The sequence below is a fragment of the Felis catus genome, chromosome A2 (assembly GCF_018350175.1).
Source record: "Felis catus isolate Fca126 chromosome A2, F.catus_Fca126_mat1.0, whole genome shotgun sequence".
NCBI classification, from domain to species: domain Eukaryota; kingdom Metazoa; phylum Chordata; class Mammalia; order Carnivora; family Felidae; genus Felis; species Felis catus.
Window position 1 is genome coordinate 100,123,911 of NC_058369.1, and position 17,631 is coordinate 100,141,541.

The following is a 17,631-nucleotide window of genomic DNA, read 5'->3' on the forward strand; positions in this document are numbered from 1 at the left end:
AAATACAAGCAAGGAGGAAGGAGGGCTATTACTGTTAGGCACAAGAAGGGGCTAGCATTTAAGTGTGTGTCATGTAATATCTGGCAGGTTGGTTACAGTATTCCATTTGGGAATAGGCAAAGTTACTCTGTTTTGCAGAAGAAAGTGTGGGGGTTATATAAAATAATAATTACTTGCTAACAGTCACAAAGCTAGTTAAGTTTTATTTATTTTTTTTTTAATTTTTTTTTCAACGTTTATTTATTTTGGGGACAGAGAGAGACAGAGCATGAATGGGGGAGGGGCAGAGAGAGAGGGAGACACAGAATCGGAAACAGGCTCCAGGCTCTGAGCCATCAGCCCAGAGCCCGACGCGGGGCTCGAACTCACGGACCGCAAGATCGTCACCTGGCTGAAGTCGGACGCTTAACCGACTGCGCCACCCAGGCGCCCCGCTAGTTAAGTTTTAGAGCCAGGTCTTACTGGATTCTCAAACTTATGCATTTTCCACAATACCACACTCACTATGGGCCATCTCCCACCTGGATTTATGCAAAAGCCTTCCTAACTGGTATATCTCTCACCTCCTCCATCCTTCATCCAATATGTAGCCCAAGCAATAGTTCAAAAATACAAATTTCACTGTAGCACTGCCTGTTCAAATCCCTTCAATAAATTCCTTTTGGTCTTCGGTGGAGTCCAGACTACTTAGCACTCCCTACAAGGCCATGCAAGGTCTGGCCCCATTCACCTCCCTAGCTTCATCTCAATCTCCTCTCCTTGCAGGTGAAAATTCAATGGCTCTGGATATATTTAAGTATTGGAATGCACCTTGACCATTCTTGCCTCCAGGGCTCGGCACATTGTCCCTATGTGCTGGAGAACTTGTCTGCCTGACCTCCAACCCCTCCCATTTGTAGTCACCAAGGATGACTCCTTGGTGACAGTAGGACTCCTTTCTCATGAAACTTAACACACCTTATTGGAATCCTCTTAATCTGTTCTGAGATCCCCATACCCCCTCTACTGGGAGCTACATGAGGAAAGATCCTGTTTCCATTTTGTTCACTCTTGAATGTACAACACCTAGCACATGCACTGACATATCATAAGTTTTAAACACAAAGATTCTGAAATGGACAAATAAATTTGATGGGACAAAGGCCATTACTGACTACTAAGTGAAGCTGTATCAGTAGAGGCCAAACTCATAGCTGACCCCAAAGCCCCTGCTCTTGGCATCTTCAATTTACTGTCCATTGCTAAAGATTCTTTTCCAAATTCCAAAATTTGATTCCAATTCAAAAATTCAAAAAAAAATCAACATTTATAGGACATATGCTCTATGTCCTTCCTGCACTCAGAGCCATAAATAACTCCAAGGACAAGACTTGCTTCTTGCCCTAAATATGCATACAGTCCCATGGAGAACCTTTCATTTTGCCAACGTGTTGCAATTCACATTCTCTTTAAATCCTTTCAGAACTGAGCTGACAAGGGATGCTTGGTAGTCTCTTAAGCATTTGGTAATAGCCAGTTAACTCCTATAGGACAACAAGGGGCTTGAGACCTGAGGCCAAATCTTATTCATCATTATCATCCTGGTTAGCATAGTGTTTGGTATATAACAACAGGTTTAAAACTATCACCAAATGCGTGAAAGCATAAACAAATGAATGAAGAAATGAAACAAGTCAAGTCTTGGAATCAAGCTTTGGAATCAGGTCAGAGTCTCAGCAGGAATTCTCCTCTATCACTAAACAGATAAATGACTTAGTGACAAGTCCCTGTAGGGAAGAACCAGCCCATTTCACACACACAAACTGGCCAGACTTCAGCTAGCAGAGCATGGGGTCAGGGAAAAAGAGGAGCAGGATAGGGTTTTCAGTGACTTTCAATTGTTCCATCACTGGACAGGTTCTCTCCTCTGTCCTCAGGTTTAGAGGGGAGACATGGGGGCAGTCACACCCATGGAAGAGTATTGATGGCTTCACCTGCTCACTGAGGCAAATCAGAGAGGTAGGCCAAAAGACAAAGAGGAAAATAGATCAAGATAGTGTTCACCACACATTTTCATTACCTAGTAGGAAAACCCTTCAGTGACATCTTATTTAAGATGTACATTGATAATCAGCGCCATGAATAAATATCTAACTGAAACAAAGATATTTGCTAGTTTCTATACCTTTCAAAATTAGAACAAAAATCTGAACAGAAACAGCTATCAAACAGTATCCTGCGCGCACACACACACACACACACACTTCTGAAATTTCCCCCTGCTGGCAACTTGTTAGTTATTTGAATAAACATTATTTCTGCCACATGCTTTAGCACCAAATAGTACCTTGTAGTCAGTTAAAAAACCTTTATCAAAGTTAGACTATGGTATTATTTTGACACCAGACAGTCCTTTGCTTTTGTGTAGAATCACAGTGTTGCCTGAACAGTGTACAATTACGCTTTTGTGCAGACAATCAGCAGGTCATTAGCGTACCGTACAAATCACCTTGGACTCAGGATGGAACCCTGGGGACCTGGAGCCGCAATAGACTGGAGAGAAGACATGGTGTTGCTGACAGTTACCTCTGATGGCAGTTAGAAAGGTATGATTGCAACCACATGACAGCTTAATACAACAGAGCTCTGAGCTGTTCACATGGCAAATTCTGATTAATGGTATCAGTAATCACGATGAATTTTTAACTTTTGGTGGAGCACTCCAATACATCCTGTTAGAATACAAGACTAACAAAGCCCTTTATGAAATTGCCATGTTTTATCATTCTTTTACTGCCTCTAGTTTTACATTTTGGTGAACATGATTATGACCCATAACATATTCTGATGGAGCAGGGACAGAGTCCTGCTGCACACTTGAAAGGCTCAAGAAGAAATTTTTGCATAAGAAAGTGAAAGTGAGATAACTGAAACTTGTTATGGGAATCAGAATTTGCTACTTTTGCACACGCACATATGTGCACGTGCACAAACACACACACACACACACACACACACACACACAGAATAAGGTCTATTTCACTACATCCACATCTGGCAATGATGTGGGCATAGTGAAAAGATTTCAGTTTCCCTCCAGAAAGCCCTTAGGCTACAAGAAAAATCATCCTACATCTAATAAACCCATCTGAGATATATCTACCATATGGTAAAGTCTTGTTCTGCTTTATTCCAACAAATTGGTCCTTGGATTCTTCTCACAGCTGTTGCTGCTATTGTTTAAGTTGTATTGAGTCCTGGCAACGAGCAGGATGCTGTGTACAACAGTCAGGATCCCCACATCTCTGGCCTGTGTAAGTGTTAAATGGTATCACCTGTGATGAGGACTGAGCACCCAGGATATTTAAAAGCCTCACACATAAGAAGTGCTCAATAAATGGGGACCAAAAAAAAAGTTGTTTTAATTAGAATATTCTGGGAGTTCAATGTCAGGAGAAAAATGGGAGTGGGTTTCTAAATCCAATTACCACCCAGACAATAAGGATGCTAAAATAAGCAAACAAATCACTTTTCCTCAGAATTTCCCCTTCACTATTCTCCCCCAGTTTGGTTTAGCTCAAGAAACACTGGTATGTGCCCAGCCCTGTCCCAGCATGAGAGGCACAAAGATAAACGTGGCCACTTCCTGGCTACGAGCTGCTGCCCTTCTGCTGGGGAAATGAGACACCTAGGATTCTTTCCAAGCAGGGTCTTTTACCATTGCAGTAGCATTTAGAAAGTTTATTATACAAATCCGTTATCAGTAATATACTCCTGTGAAAGGAAAACATTTACTCTTCTTAATAGTTTTTTAACTTTATTGACATAAATGACAAAGCAAAATTGTAAGATATTTACAGTATACATCATGGTGATTTGTATATTGTGAAAGGATCCCTGACCTAGTTAATTGACACATCCATCACTTCACATATTGATCTTCTTTTTTGGTGATAATTTATATGCTTAATTATACAACACAGTGTTATCAACTACCATCACCATGTTATACATTAGATCCTCAGATCTCACTAGTCTTACAGCTGGAAGTTTGTACTCTTTTTATTACCTTTCCGTATTCCCTGTACACTCATTACGATTAAAGTTAGTTAGCTTTATCATATTTTGGTGGCTTCCTATTTAATTTAAGTCTTCCATGAATAGAGGAGTCATCTTTTTATTTTGCTCTGATGCTACCGGAATTGTTGTGTGTTTTGAATATGCTGGTAAATAAATAAACAAACGAATAAATGTGAACTAAATTTATGCTTAATAAAAAATAAAGCCCATTCTAACAAGCGTATAGGTAATTATTACCTTATATTTAAAATACACGTAGCTATCACCACACACACACACACTCACACACACGCACACACACGCACACACACATACACATACAGTGCAATATCAAGAGATAATTTAATCCTCTTAGTCTATCTGGATAGGTCATCTGCAGGCGTATAGCCAGACTTCCTTAACATGTTGAGTGGTTTAATATCATCACTACTCTTGTGGAGGGTTTTCCCCCTCGGATTTTCCTTTACAATTTTATCAAATTTCAGCCAATTCCTTTCTGTAGTTTAAGTAAGACAGGAAGCCTTGCCAGCTCTGTATTAACTCAGGACCATTTCCTGTTAACTTGGGATTGAGGGGGTCACCGCCCCCCCTTCCTCCTCCTCTCCATCTTCCTTACTTTATTGCCTAGTTTCCCTCTGCTTTGTTTTGTTTGTTTTTTCCTGCTGTTCTTCTGAAAAGCTCCCTGGACCTATTTTCTAAGAAAGAAGAATACTAAAGAGAATGGAAGATAGGATGGGAAAGGTGAACAAAGATGAAAAAAGAAGAATTGTGAGGTTCTCTCAGTGTTTTAACCTCAGGTTCTATTTCTGTGGACAACCAGAAGTGAACGACCATTCTAGAAACACTAAAAAGATCAAAAATGCTAGGAAGAGAGACAACGTCAAGAGATGCCAGAAGAGACTCTGCTAAAGGGAGGAACCATCTCAACTTTTTCCTTCTTCTTCTAATCTCTCTTTTCACAACTCACCTGCAGTGGCCTTTACACTCCTGGTGGGATGGAAACCCTTGGGAAGCCCAGAAGAAGTAGAAGGGACAAATGGCATAAAGTAAAATCCCACTTAGAAGCCAAAAACCAAAAACCAAAACAAAACCAAAAACACTTCCCCAGGGCCTCTAGATTCATTGCTCAAGTATTTTCCACTGCACCCCACCCACTCTCCCAGGCCACCCCACACCTGAACTTCTGGTTGAGCCAGAAGAGCACTTGGAAGTTTGGGGGCAGGGCCAGAAGCCCAGCACAGCCTCAGGCAGTGGGCTCAGCCACCTCCTCTACAGCACTGGGAATGTACTGTCCCCAAAACACCCAACCCGTAAAAGTTAGGTACAGAGAAGCAGCCAGCAATTTCAGAAGCAATTGGGGTTGGCACCAGCACTCACCCACCTTCCTGCTGGGCTCTAGTTGTGGCTATGAAACAGGGTGCAAGGGTGTCCCAGTCCTGCATCCTAACTTCCAGTTAAACCAGAAGCTGGACATTCAGGGGAGGAGCCAGGAATGTGGCCAACCAGGTGCAGGGACATTACTGCCACAGTTTCTATCATGGCCCACAACCAGAATCCAGGCCACACAGGTGTGTTTGTTGAACAGAAACATTATGAGATTCTGTTTAAAAAGAAAATCTTCTCTTCCAGACTCTGAACAATAATGGCTGTCATTTGTTGAGCGCTTGCTATGTATGGGCTAGACTCTCCATGTAATAGATCATTTAATTCTAATAATCCTATGCAGTAGATACTATAATTATCTCTCCTTTCCATACTGGGAAACTAGAATTTAGAAGAGTAGAGAACTTGATTCAAGCCACTGAAGAGCCCGATCCAAGATTCCATGCCAGGTAGATTTGACTCCAACACCCACAGTTTTTTAAAATGTCCCATCATTTTCTTTTTCTTGTTATTTCTTTTTATTATTGAGCTATGGTTGACACAAAATGTTACATTAGTTTCAGGTATACAACATAGTGATTCCATAGTTCTGTATGTGATGCTGTACTCACCACAAGTATAATTACCATCTGTCACCATACAACGCGATTACATTACATTGACTATATTCCCTATGCTGTGCCTTTCATCCCCCTGACTTACTCATTCCATAACTGGAAGCCTGTGTCCCCACTACCCTTTGCCCATTTTGCCCATCTCCTACCTCCTCCCCTCTGACAAACACCAGTTTGTTCTCTGTATTTATGGGTCTGTTTCTGCTTTTGTTTGTTCATTTGCAAAACCCACATTTTTAATGATCAAGCGTAGGAAACCAAAATTCTACACCTTTGAGAGCACTCTTCCTGGATGAGATTTTAAGTCATTTCGACCTTGTTTTGTTAGAGGGACAGAATTCAGTAGCCAGACAGCACATAGTTTTCCTCTATCTGACAATGTGCCTGAGGACAGAAGTAGATTCTAGAAATCAGATAAACAAGCATCAGAGATAATCCACTCACGAAGCAGAACTTGAGGGAATGTGTGGGTGGAAATGTGAATTCTAGGCTTAGTCTGGCTCAGAGTTGACTTGTGTCAAAGTTAAAGTATTTCTCTTGTCTTTCAGCAGCAGCTAATACAGGAAGATACACCGCCATGAGCTTTAGTCGCAGCTCTACATAAATAGGTAACATGCTAATATCTGATATATTCAGCAGGTCCCTGAAGAGCAAGAACTTTACTCACTAATTCCTTAACTTTCCAAACCACATTTTTAGGAGAAATACTGACTGACCAACACCAAGGAGAAGCATAATAAAGTACTGGGAATATTCTGGAAACTTCCTGAAGAAACAGTAGATGCAATAAAGGAAGAAAAAGTCAACACTGCCTTTGTATCCAATGGCCCCTCGCTCTTAAAGTAAGAGAACCCTTATGATTTTACAGCAGTTTCAATAATAAATGTAATTGATAATTTAACATAATTATCAAATAAACATGTTGAGACAGTATTCCCCCATCCACAGAGGCCTTAAGAATCCTCATGATGATGACTTTGGGAGCATTAGGACTATTTATAAAATATTCTAGTCAGCCCAAACTACTATTATTACTTGTCCTCCCCGTACCTGTGAACTCCCAGGAGGCTCCTATTTGTATATTGGTGATTACCAAGGGAGATCCCCAATCTGGCGAGGAAAGAAAGACAGCAAGACTCTTCCCCTCTCTCTCAAGGCCTCCCAACTCAATTGATGGGACTGCTCTGTCATAGTGAACTAGGATCTAACAGCAGGTATTCTCTTCCTCACCCCTTTCTATGCCACAGGCTCCTCCAAAGAAGGATGCCCTTCTAGAACAATTGTCACACAAAATGCAGAACTGGCACACCTCAGTTTCCATCAAAAAGTCAGAAGCCTAAGATCATATAAAAACAGCTTCAAGCCTACACAGTAAGCCAGCTCCCTATGCAATATAATTTGGAGCAAATCAAAAGATTCCAAGATATATACCCCTCAACTACTTTCATTCAGTCAGTCAACCATTATTTATTGAGCACCTGCTGTGCAGGGGTTTTTAGAAGATGGAAATACAATGGCCATAGGGTTGCCAGATTTAGCAAATAAAAATCTTGTATTTGGTCTGGCAACTCTAAATGGCCAGCAAGAGACCATGCCTGCCCACAAGGACCTTACAATCTAGTGCCCTATGCATTCCCTAAGAATTTTTAAACCTATTAGCACCTTAGCAAAAGTGGATTTATCCAATTAGCCTCAAAGTGCAGAACTAAGTTTTGAAGGGAAGACTAAGGTCCAAGGCAAGGCAAGCATCAGTAGAATGTCACAGAGGAAGTAATAATGACTGACCCAAGACAATGCAATGGCTCTGTGCCTCTAGTTGGTGGCAGGGGTTGGGGGTAGGGTTGCCAAGTAAAGGGATCCAAATGAAGAAATTATTGCTGAGAATTCAGCTTGCTTCACCTGCATTCCAAATTAGTGACAAGTTAGCCAAAAATGTTGTCAAGGTTGGTAAACATCTCAATTAGACCTGAACAGAGCATCTAGTGGAATCTCATGCCAGCTTATGGTTTGGTGTGGAAACCATACAAAATGTGGTGGTTTTATAGGGTTTGAACCTGAAAGCAAGCAAAATGTGGTGGTTTGAGCTATGTTTTTCTTGGAGTATTTTAGGTACTCAGGCATAAAAATTCACAGTCAGGCTTGGGAGGTCCAATCTAAAACAATAAAAAGTTTTCACACTATCCTTTCAGCAACCACAAGGAATAAGCTTCCAAGAGAAGTTGTAGACTCTTGTTTGAATATCTTTTAAATATGGTTGATAGATGGACTATTTGGGCCATATTTATGTGACAAAAATTGATTCTGATATTGAGAGGGAAGAAAAAGGCTGTCTTTTCCTGGACCAATATTATCTACATAGGAAAAAGAAAGCAAGGGATTATTATGCATGTCATTTTGTTAATCATAAAACTAGTAAAAGATTAGTTCCATTGGCAGAAATATCTTGCTGTGAGCAACTCCATAGCATGAGTCTAAAGTGAGAGAGAGAAGAGTAACATAATCCATTTTGTTTTACATGTCAGTTATTAAAGCCGCTTCAAAACCTTCATGGAAAGATGTGGAGCACATATAAATGGGAAGTGCCACAAAAGAGGTGGCAGAAATGCAAAGATCCATTTGCACAGCAAACTTTACCACTTCCCTGACTAGTTATCTACAGTTTCCTAATCTTAGGATCCCATACTCTGTATTGTCTTATGCCAGTTGCAAAATACAAATTCCTGTTTCTCCATTCCTTTCCTTTCTTTGACCTCCTTTGTCTGAGCCAGGAAATGAAATGCCTCATGGGAACATGTAAGTGCAGGGTTAGAGCTGTACTAGGTTTTGAGTAATGTTGACTCTGTGATGGCAGAGGAGTGCCCTGCCTGAGTCCAAGAAAATAGACCACACGACCTTTCCCAAGATTTTCTTGCAGCTTCTGTGAGACTCATTCATTCGACCTGCAATCAAATTAAAATATTTACTTCGTTCTTTAGTTTGAAGAGCATAGTATTTCTTCATCATCAATGGAAATTCTATTGTTCTCACAATGAAATGAATTTATTTTTAAATTTTGTATTGCTTCATTTTATTTTCAAGGGGGAGAGAGAAAAATTATAAAATCAATTATGGTTTACATGAACAGAACAGTAGGAATCATCATTATTATCACATAACTCATATATTTATTAAGTTGTTCCAGGAAAACCTAGTTAATTTAGACCTGAGCCTTTGAAACATTTGGTAATTCCAAGATGGGGAATTGACTGAACTTTTCCTTTGGTGGAAGTGAGAGAGTTAATAAATCTAATTAAGTGAGCTTTGCAGGGGGTGATTAATCTTAAGAAAACAAACTGCTTTCAAACACTCCAGTAATAACTGTTTCTGACAATTAATGAAACGATTACAAAGAATCCTGGCCTACTCATTAAAGCAGACCCAAGTTATAAGGTCTTGGCTACAGAATATTGGTCCCTGGATTATGTAAATATTTCCTAATATATTTTTTAATGTTTATTTATGTATTTTGAGAGAGAGAGAGAGAGAGAGAAAGAGAGCACATAGGCAAGGGGGGGTGGTGTACAGAGAGACAGGGAGAGAATCCCAAGCATGTTCCATGCTGTCAGGTCAGAGCCTGACATTGGGCTCGATCTCACAAACTGTGAGATCATGAACTGAGCAAATATTTTCTATATGGTAGGTTACACACAGTATTCTCTAATTCTGACATATTATAGTGTATAATGACCTTCCCTCAAATTAGCCTGCTGTAATGAAGGTTTCTCTGTATTTCTGTTCTAGAGTTGTATGAACCCAAGATGTCAGTCAAATAAGCCTAAATGGTCTTTTGAAGATACTTATGATCCATGCAATCTCTGTTAATGACTTTTACATATACATATGTCCCTTAAACCAATGGCACAATTGGATTAATTGGAAGCCAGTTGTCCAGCACATTGTGATAGTTGAAACTTAACTATGAACACTCATGTAGATAATCATGTAGATAATCTAAATCACTATCCAAGGAATATACAAAAGCCATACATTGAATAGTATGGTCAAATGTCTAAGGATTTCACAGGTAGACCCAACTTGTTCATGAGCTCTTCAATTAAATTGAGAAGCTAGCTGAAGATATTTTGTCTTGAAAACACCAACAATTCATTACAGAGCCCACAACCAAAACTCTTCATAATGTTACTTATGGGAACGATAGGTCTCTTTGAGTACTCTCCTTGAGGCACACTAAGTAAACTAAATGTAGAAGAATCCATCTAACTACAACTTAGTTATAAATGCAAACAAAACAGAAAGATTGAGTATTCATCCAACATACATATATTAAGTATTTACTATCCATCAGGTTCAGTTATAAGCGCTGAAAACGGAAGATAAATATTACATGGCACTCACACCACAGCTTATTGGCTACTTAGGGAGACACAGGTTAATAAAGCAACAATGACAAAAAAAACCCACAAAACTACAAATACTATAAAAGAAATAAGCAGTGGGTGCTATGTAGTCATAAAGACAGACACCTAATTTCAAGCATCAGAGAAGACTTTTGGAGGGTTATTACTTGAGCAAAGCTGGAGAGCTGAGAACATAGCCTCGTGCACAATGAGCCAGGGAGGGCTTTCTAGAATAAGGGAATAGCAGAAGGAGATGCAGAAGGAGAAACCAAAAGGCCTTGTTAAGCATTATATTAATGTTAATGGTAAGCATTAGCTAGTACTTTTCACAAAGCACCTGACTAAGGATTTTACAGTCATTTATCTCATTTAATTCCACCATTACCAAATAAGTCAGTTCTATTGTCATTCCAGTTGTACAAAAAGAAAAGTGAGGATTCAGAGAAGAAATATAATTTGCTCAAGATTATGTAGCAGTTTGACTCGAGAACCCAAGATCCTCACCTCTAAGCTCTAAGCCTCCACAGGAATGCCCCAAACCCCAAATGGAGTTTGTCTTTGCTTTATAGGCAATAGGAGACCTCTAAAAATCTTAGGTGAATATACTTAAAGTAATCCTTTTTTTTTTAAATCCTATAGCCCAATACCTTGATTGCTTTCTGGTTAAATCTGACTTCCAACTTGAGAAAAAGAACAGTGACTTAAGAAGTCCCTTTGTGCATGTGAATCATAACCCCTAGAATTAGGACAGAGGTAAGAGTAATACTATTTCCAACAAGCAGAGATGGGAACTGCTGTCGGTCACTCTGATATGCTGTGTAGACACCAACTTGAGCTGTCATGCCATGCATACATGGTAGAATACTTCATTTGTAACTACTCTCATGGAGGTAGGGTCAGATTGCTAAATCTGAATAATTTAAATTCAGAGTACTTCTTCAGTATTCTTTCTTTATAATTGAAGGTTTTTAAAGGGCAAGATTTGCTTAGAACCATGGTTAAAATAGTAGAGTAAAACTACAGTGATCTAAAATGATCTAATTTTCTAGAAAATTACTACTTTCTACAAGCTGCATAAACTTTAATTAAAAAGACAAGGAGGCCTATTCTCTCCTCTCCTTACACACATACGACATACTAGGCCCTTGGGATTCTGGTGAAAGGAAAAGAGCAGATTGAAGAAATTAGAATTTTTAGCAAAACTAAAGCTAATTAAGATGTAATGCTTATTTCCATCATTAAGGACCAACAAGTATCAAACATTGTTGCTTTTCTAGAGAGAAAATATGTTTTACTTGAAAATATGTGTAAAGTTAGTTTATAAAATAAACTGTAGAGGCAGGTTAAGTCACAAGTAACAACACACAAATCACCTCATAGGAACATGACAATAACGTTCTGCAGTTAAATATCACCAAGATGAGGATTCCTAAGACGCTTAACACTGTGCTTTATGTATCTATATCCGATAAAATATCCCCAGCATCCTATAAAAAATATTTTGGTAGTTTCCACTACAAATTCTCCAGAAGCTGATCTTACTGGTAGCATATTTAGAGGAATGGATCAAGGAAAAGGGAGGCCACTAAGGTGAGAACAGACACTGAGTTTGAAAATAACCTCAGCAATTCACAGGATAGGATCTATGGCCACAAAAGGTTTCTCAGCCTAAGTAATCACTCAGGGTTTTTTTTTTTTCCTTCACCTGCTTTCTCTCTTTGCTTTCTTCCTTCCTGATCGCTCTCTTTCCATGGCAGTCCACCTTCCAAGCTGTTCCCAAACTGATTGTCTAAAATCACCTTAAAAGGACATATTTGATGCAAAGCAGCTTAGTGCACTCTGTCCTATGTGTAGAAGAAGCATTTGGGTAGCCTCCGTGTCAGTGTGAATTGGGCTGCCATGGAGGCTGGCCCACCGAGATTAAATGAAAATCAACTCTAACAGGGATGATGTAAAACAGAATAGCATTTTTTAAAAACACATTCAGATATCTGCAGGTATTCCTCCCATTCAACAAGTTCTGAAAAAAGCTGGACAGCAGCTACAGCTTCATAAGCAGCTTCTTGCTATATGATGTTGATGCGCTGACAAAAAATTGAGAAATGAGGGGAAGGATGTGCACATAGCACAAATGTTTATGATTATGTACACATCACTCGTGTTGAGTACATAGCTCAGCTATACTAACTATACTAACTGATTAACTGTATTTATATATATGGGAGGTGGTTTGAAAAGCACTAGAATGTGTGTGTGCATATGCAAGCAGAGTGAAATACTGTATTGTGTGTATAAATATCAGGTAGTATAAAATAAAATACCCTATAGTTGTTTGTTTAGGGACACATTTGGATTGAGTGAGCACTATAACAATCATTTCTTTCAAAGCCACAAAAACATCATACTTTTTTAGTTTTAAAAAAGTCTAGTTTTTGGCAGTTCTTTTATCACATCTGTCATCCCCTAAGCTTTGCTTAGCCAAAGCACTCAGACTCAAATTTTGAAATTGTCAATATAGTCCTTCTAATATTTAAGTCTTAAATTATCTAAGCAGATTAACTACTCTTATTCTATGCCTACAGGATGCAGGGGTAAAGAAAGGCAGAGGAAATAATAACTTTTTTTCAGGCAATTAAGTTCCTGTGGAGGTTGTGTTTGGGGCATGCATTTGGAAAGTGGTCCAATGTATTTATGTAGATAACCAGGTAGACAAGAGGAGTACATACACTTCAGTATCTAGATCTGTAAGACAAAAAAATGGCTCCATCTAAGATGCTTAATCCTTGAGCTTTTAAATAAAAAGTTATAGTTCACACTGACACTTTCCAGTTTGCCAACTAGCAGTGGATGTCCTGAAGCCAAGAAAGATATCTTATAGAAACACACACACACACACAAAGGAAAGAAAAAAGAAAGAGAGAGAGAAAGGGGAGGGGGCTCCTTTTCACAGCAGTGCCTATCTGTGTGGTGACCTCATTTTTGCTACGATCTCCCTTTGGAGATCAAAGCAGGATTAATGTGATTCTTTACTGTTTGCCCTGCACATCTCAGAGCTCTGGAGACTTCGGAAATAAGTGGAGATGCAGCCCTGGAACACAGGGGAAACAGAATAGGAATGTGGTGGGTGAACAGTCCAAAGGATAACTATGAAAAGTTATTTGGGATTTGGGAAGCAATGCAGAATTTAAAGTCCTGTGCATTTTTAAACACCTCTGCTTTCTCTTTTCTCATTTTCTGGGGCAAGGCTTTTGGCTAATTGATGAGGCCAGCACTAAATGTCATATTAATAAGTCTCCACAATGACCTTCTAGCTCATTGGGAATGTTTTGCAGCTGCTAGTACACATAATAAGAGAATGGAACCCTGCATGTTTTCACACTAAAGCCCTTTCGCGTTACAACCAGGCATTTATGCAGAGGATTTAAAAGAAGGGAAAATCTTCCAAAATATCAAAATGAGCTTTTGTATTTCCACCGCGTGTCACATTCCTGGATGCCGGAACCCCTAGAGAGTGTTTCTGCAGCCTTTCAGAGGTGCTCGTTGTTTTCTTGAGAAAAAAAGGCAAGTCTTATATTCCTGGGATCTCCGAAGGTGAAGGAAAAATCATTCTCGTTTTTAATGCTTAATGTATACACCTCTTGGAGGGGTAGAGAAAGCCCCCCTCTGCCAAACCTGACTGTGATTTCAGCTGCCTTACCTAGAAGAGGGCGCTGCACTTTTTAGGGACTCGGTACAGCAGGGGAGAACCGGATTGCGGGGGTAGGGGCGGAGGTTCTCTCAGTCAGGGATGTGACCCCACGGTCTCCACTCTTGGTTTACGTAATTCCACCCCAAACTCACCTTCTCCGCAACTCTGCACGCCTAGCCACACAAAGACACTCGCACAACAAGAAGTCCCCAACTCCAACAGCCCATTCACTACTAAGCTAAGCCCTGGTTTTTCCTGCGAGCACCTTCGTCTTGTTCGCTCTTCCAAGTTCCTTTAGGTTCGTGATCGAAGACCACTTTTTCCCCCTTTCACCAAGTCTCTCCAAACCCAGCTGGAGGCTACGTGGCCAAAGCCCCAAAAGTGGCGCAAGAAGAAGACACCTCATGACACGCTGGGGATAAAGGTCTAGATAGGACCCAAAGGCGGGAACCCAGGGGCCTTCCCACACGTATCCCCGCCCTGACACCCATGGAGGTTCCACCTCCTTTTGCGTAACGTCCAATACGCCTGTCCCCTGCGGAGCGGCGGGGAGCTTGGAGTCAGGCTGTCTCCAGGGCCAGGAGTGCGAGGCCAGGGGTCTCCTCTGCTGCAGTCCTCGCAGCCCCGCCCGAGAGCTCAAACTTTCGCTTCTGCGTCCTGGCGGCGCCGGACTCCCGCTGCCTGCCCCGAGCTCCCACCTGGAGAGGGAATTCAACAAGGAACCCGGTGAATTGCCTCAACTGGATAAGCAGCCCGCTGGTGAAGCTTTTTGTCCGGAATACAATTCCCAGGGCCAAGATAAGGGAGGAGGAATCTCTCTCAGTGCCTAAACACGCTACGCTCACCTCCAGTTGTTTCAAGCACAACAAACACTAGCAAACTGGACTGTCCTTGCTTTATTTAGCTACAGCTGGCGGTGTTGATAATTGTTTTCTCATTATCATGCTAATTTGTTAACAAGGAAATTTTCCGTTGAACAGGGATTATTCCGGAATCGGTAACTAGGAATCTTGGCTGGCTGTGGGACTCAGCCCGAAAATTCTGTTGGAAAAGCTCCCAACATCAGTATCAGCCCACCCACCCTCCCCCTCTCATTCCCTATTTTTACACTATTATTCTTTCTGCAGCCCTGGTTTGCACAGCGGTGGCCTATCACTCGGAAACCATCCTGTAGCTAAAAGGGATAGTAGTTAGAGACCCACAATTCATTTTAAAAATGTTAAGTTTTAAAATATTGCAGGGTGTTTTTTCCCGAAGTTTAAAGGACCACCTGAAAACTCAAGTACAATTAGTCGCTGTATTTTAAAGGACTTTATATTGCTGAAAAATTTCTAACCGTCGGTGTCTGACTTTGCAAAATATAGGAGTTAGAATTTAGTAGAAGTTACTTACTAAAGCGCAATGGGAGCCCTGTAAGTTTTACAGTTTCTGCCAAGACATTGCTAACATGTATGTATATATTCTCATGGGTTGTATTTTTTTAAGCTCTCATTTTTAAAACTTCATGTTTTGGGCATGATTCCTTAAGTTCCTATTAATATGTGATCTTTTTAATCCAGCAGAAAATCGAAATTCTAAGGAAGGGAAGTGCAGGTTTCAGCCTCTCTTCACATCGTTACAAGTAAGGTTTACCAACTCTTTTGACTTGTATTTGCTAACTTAGAAAACTTTAAAGGTAAATTTGGAAAATTAACTTGAAAGCAGCACATAACAAAGGGTGACTTTCATCAGGTTTTTTTTGGAGGGAAGGGTGTTTAAATCAGTTAAGACCCACAGAGTAATAAAATTACATAGCATTCTGAAATATATAATATGGGGAGGGCTTTAAAAAATGATCCCATCTAACAATCCTTGCATATACACAACTAGCAAGAAGTCCACAACTACCAACAGCCAGCATTGCTTGCAAATTGTATCCGATTGAAACTCTGCTGAAGAGTTGATCTTTCATTGTATTTTGGAATTGTGTGAAGGTATGTATGTACGGGATCTATGTATGTATAGTTCTTGTACTTTATATATGTTTAGACATGCATCCCTTTTAAATGTTTACATGGTTAGTCACTTTAAGAACATCAAAATAAATTATACGTTGGCTCACACTATCTCCCAGGTATTCCTAAACACTGATGAACAAAAATCTTTATATCGGAAATGAAGAGTACCCATTTAAAGGAAAGAATGGAAAGGGGAACTCGATTTATTCTCATTTGTTTATCGCTAGACGTTCCCCCCACCTCTCCACAAATTCATTTGAATAGCTTTCAAGCCGGAAAATGGAAATGTGGCTCCTGCCCTCTATTTCAGCGGCAGCAGCAGCGTCCTGGCAACAGCGCAATTTTCTATCATCAAGGATAAATGGCATCGAACAGAACATTCTGATAAAAAAAAAAAAAAAGAAAGAAAGAAAGAAAGAAAGAAAAAAAAGCTTCAGCCCAAGGAGCCCATGATTGCTGGCCTTCCTGTCTGTCATCCCTTTACAAAATCCTCTCCGCAAACCTGAGCGGCATGCTGTCAGAGCTAATAACGTCTTCTTGGGGGGGGGGGGGGGAGCATAGTCTTCCCTGCACAATGTTCCCATTTATTAAATCGAGTGCTTATTTTAAAATTGCAAATATCTTTGTTTGGTTCACGGCAAATTAAAACCAAGATGCAGGAAGTTACATGATGCAACAACTATTCGTGTCATATCAAAGAATCAAGCCGCTATCTCGCCCTTCTTTGGGCTAAGGTCGGTTGAGGGGGAAGGGGAAATCTGGGGGAATCGAGGGTAAGAGGTTTTTCGGAGGAAAAATACAAGTCTGCTCTCCCTGCAGGTAAGCTGAGAGTAATTGAAAGCCAGAGGAACGATGCCCGTTCCTACCGGGGAGAATGAGCTCACTGCGATTCCGGGAGCGCGTGTGGGCGCGGTCCTCCGCGCGACGCCGCACGCGGGTCTGCCAGAGCTCAGCGCCCAGACTCGGAGCTTTCCCGCGGGAGGCTTAGAGCGTAATGGTGGCTATTTGTCGCCCACTGAGATCCCTTTCCAGAAAAGGCCATTCTGCTCCAAGGAGATGGATCTCTGGGGTCTCCGTGCCCTCACTGGGGGGTCTTGGAGAGGTTTAGAGGACATCCCTGCAGGCGTTCCCTGAGTCAGGAGCTTCTCCTGAGAGGTGGGGGCTGGAAGCCGCGGAGCAGCCGCCCACCCACGCAGGCGGGCTTGCAGGTGCTGGCCTTGGGCTTCTTAGCGGCCGGGGCTCGTCGTGCCTGGGAGTGCGCCGTCCGGCTTGACTGGTGACCGGCTCTACTGCCCATAGAGTTCTTGGTCCATCCAACGCTCCTGCACTTTGGACTGAAATCCACATGGCCGGGGGCGGGGGGGGGGGGAGGCGGAGATGGCCGAAGCCCCAAAGAGAATGGGGAGCGGCGATGCTGGTACTCTTCTCGTGGCACCAACCTCTGGGGATTTTTTTCTCTTAATTGAGGAGAGATGAGGGAGGGGACCTAAAAT

At 41.1% G+C, this 17,631-nt stretch overlaps 1 long non-coding RNA gene across 1 annotated transcript; it reads left to right on the forward strand.

The window, feature by feature from the left end:
* Nucleotides 1-371: 371 nt before the first annotated feature.
* Nucleotides 372-17,413, forward strand: LOC109497461. Its single transcript, XR_006594223.1, has 5 exons — nt 372-2,585; nt 3,204-3,293; nt 6,608-6,664; nt 6,756-6,898; nt 11,093-17,413. It is a non-coding gene; the product is annotated as an uncharacterized LOC109497461 (long non-coding RNA).
* Nucleotides 17,414-17,631: the final 218 nt, after the last annotated feature.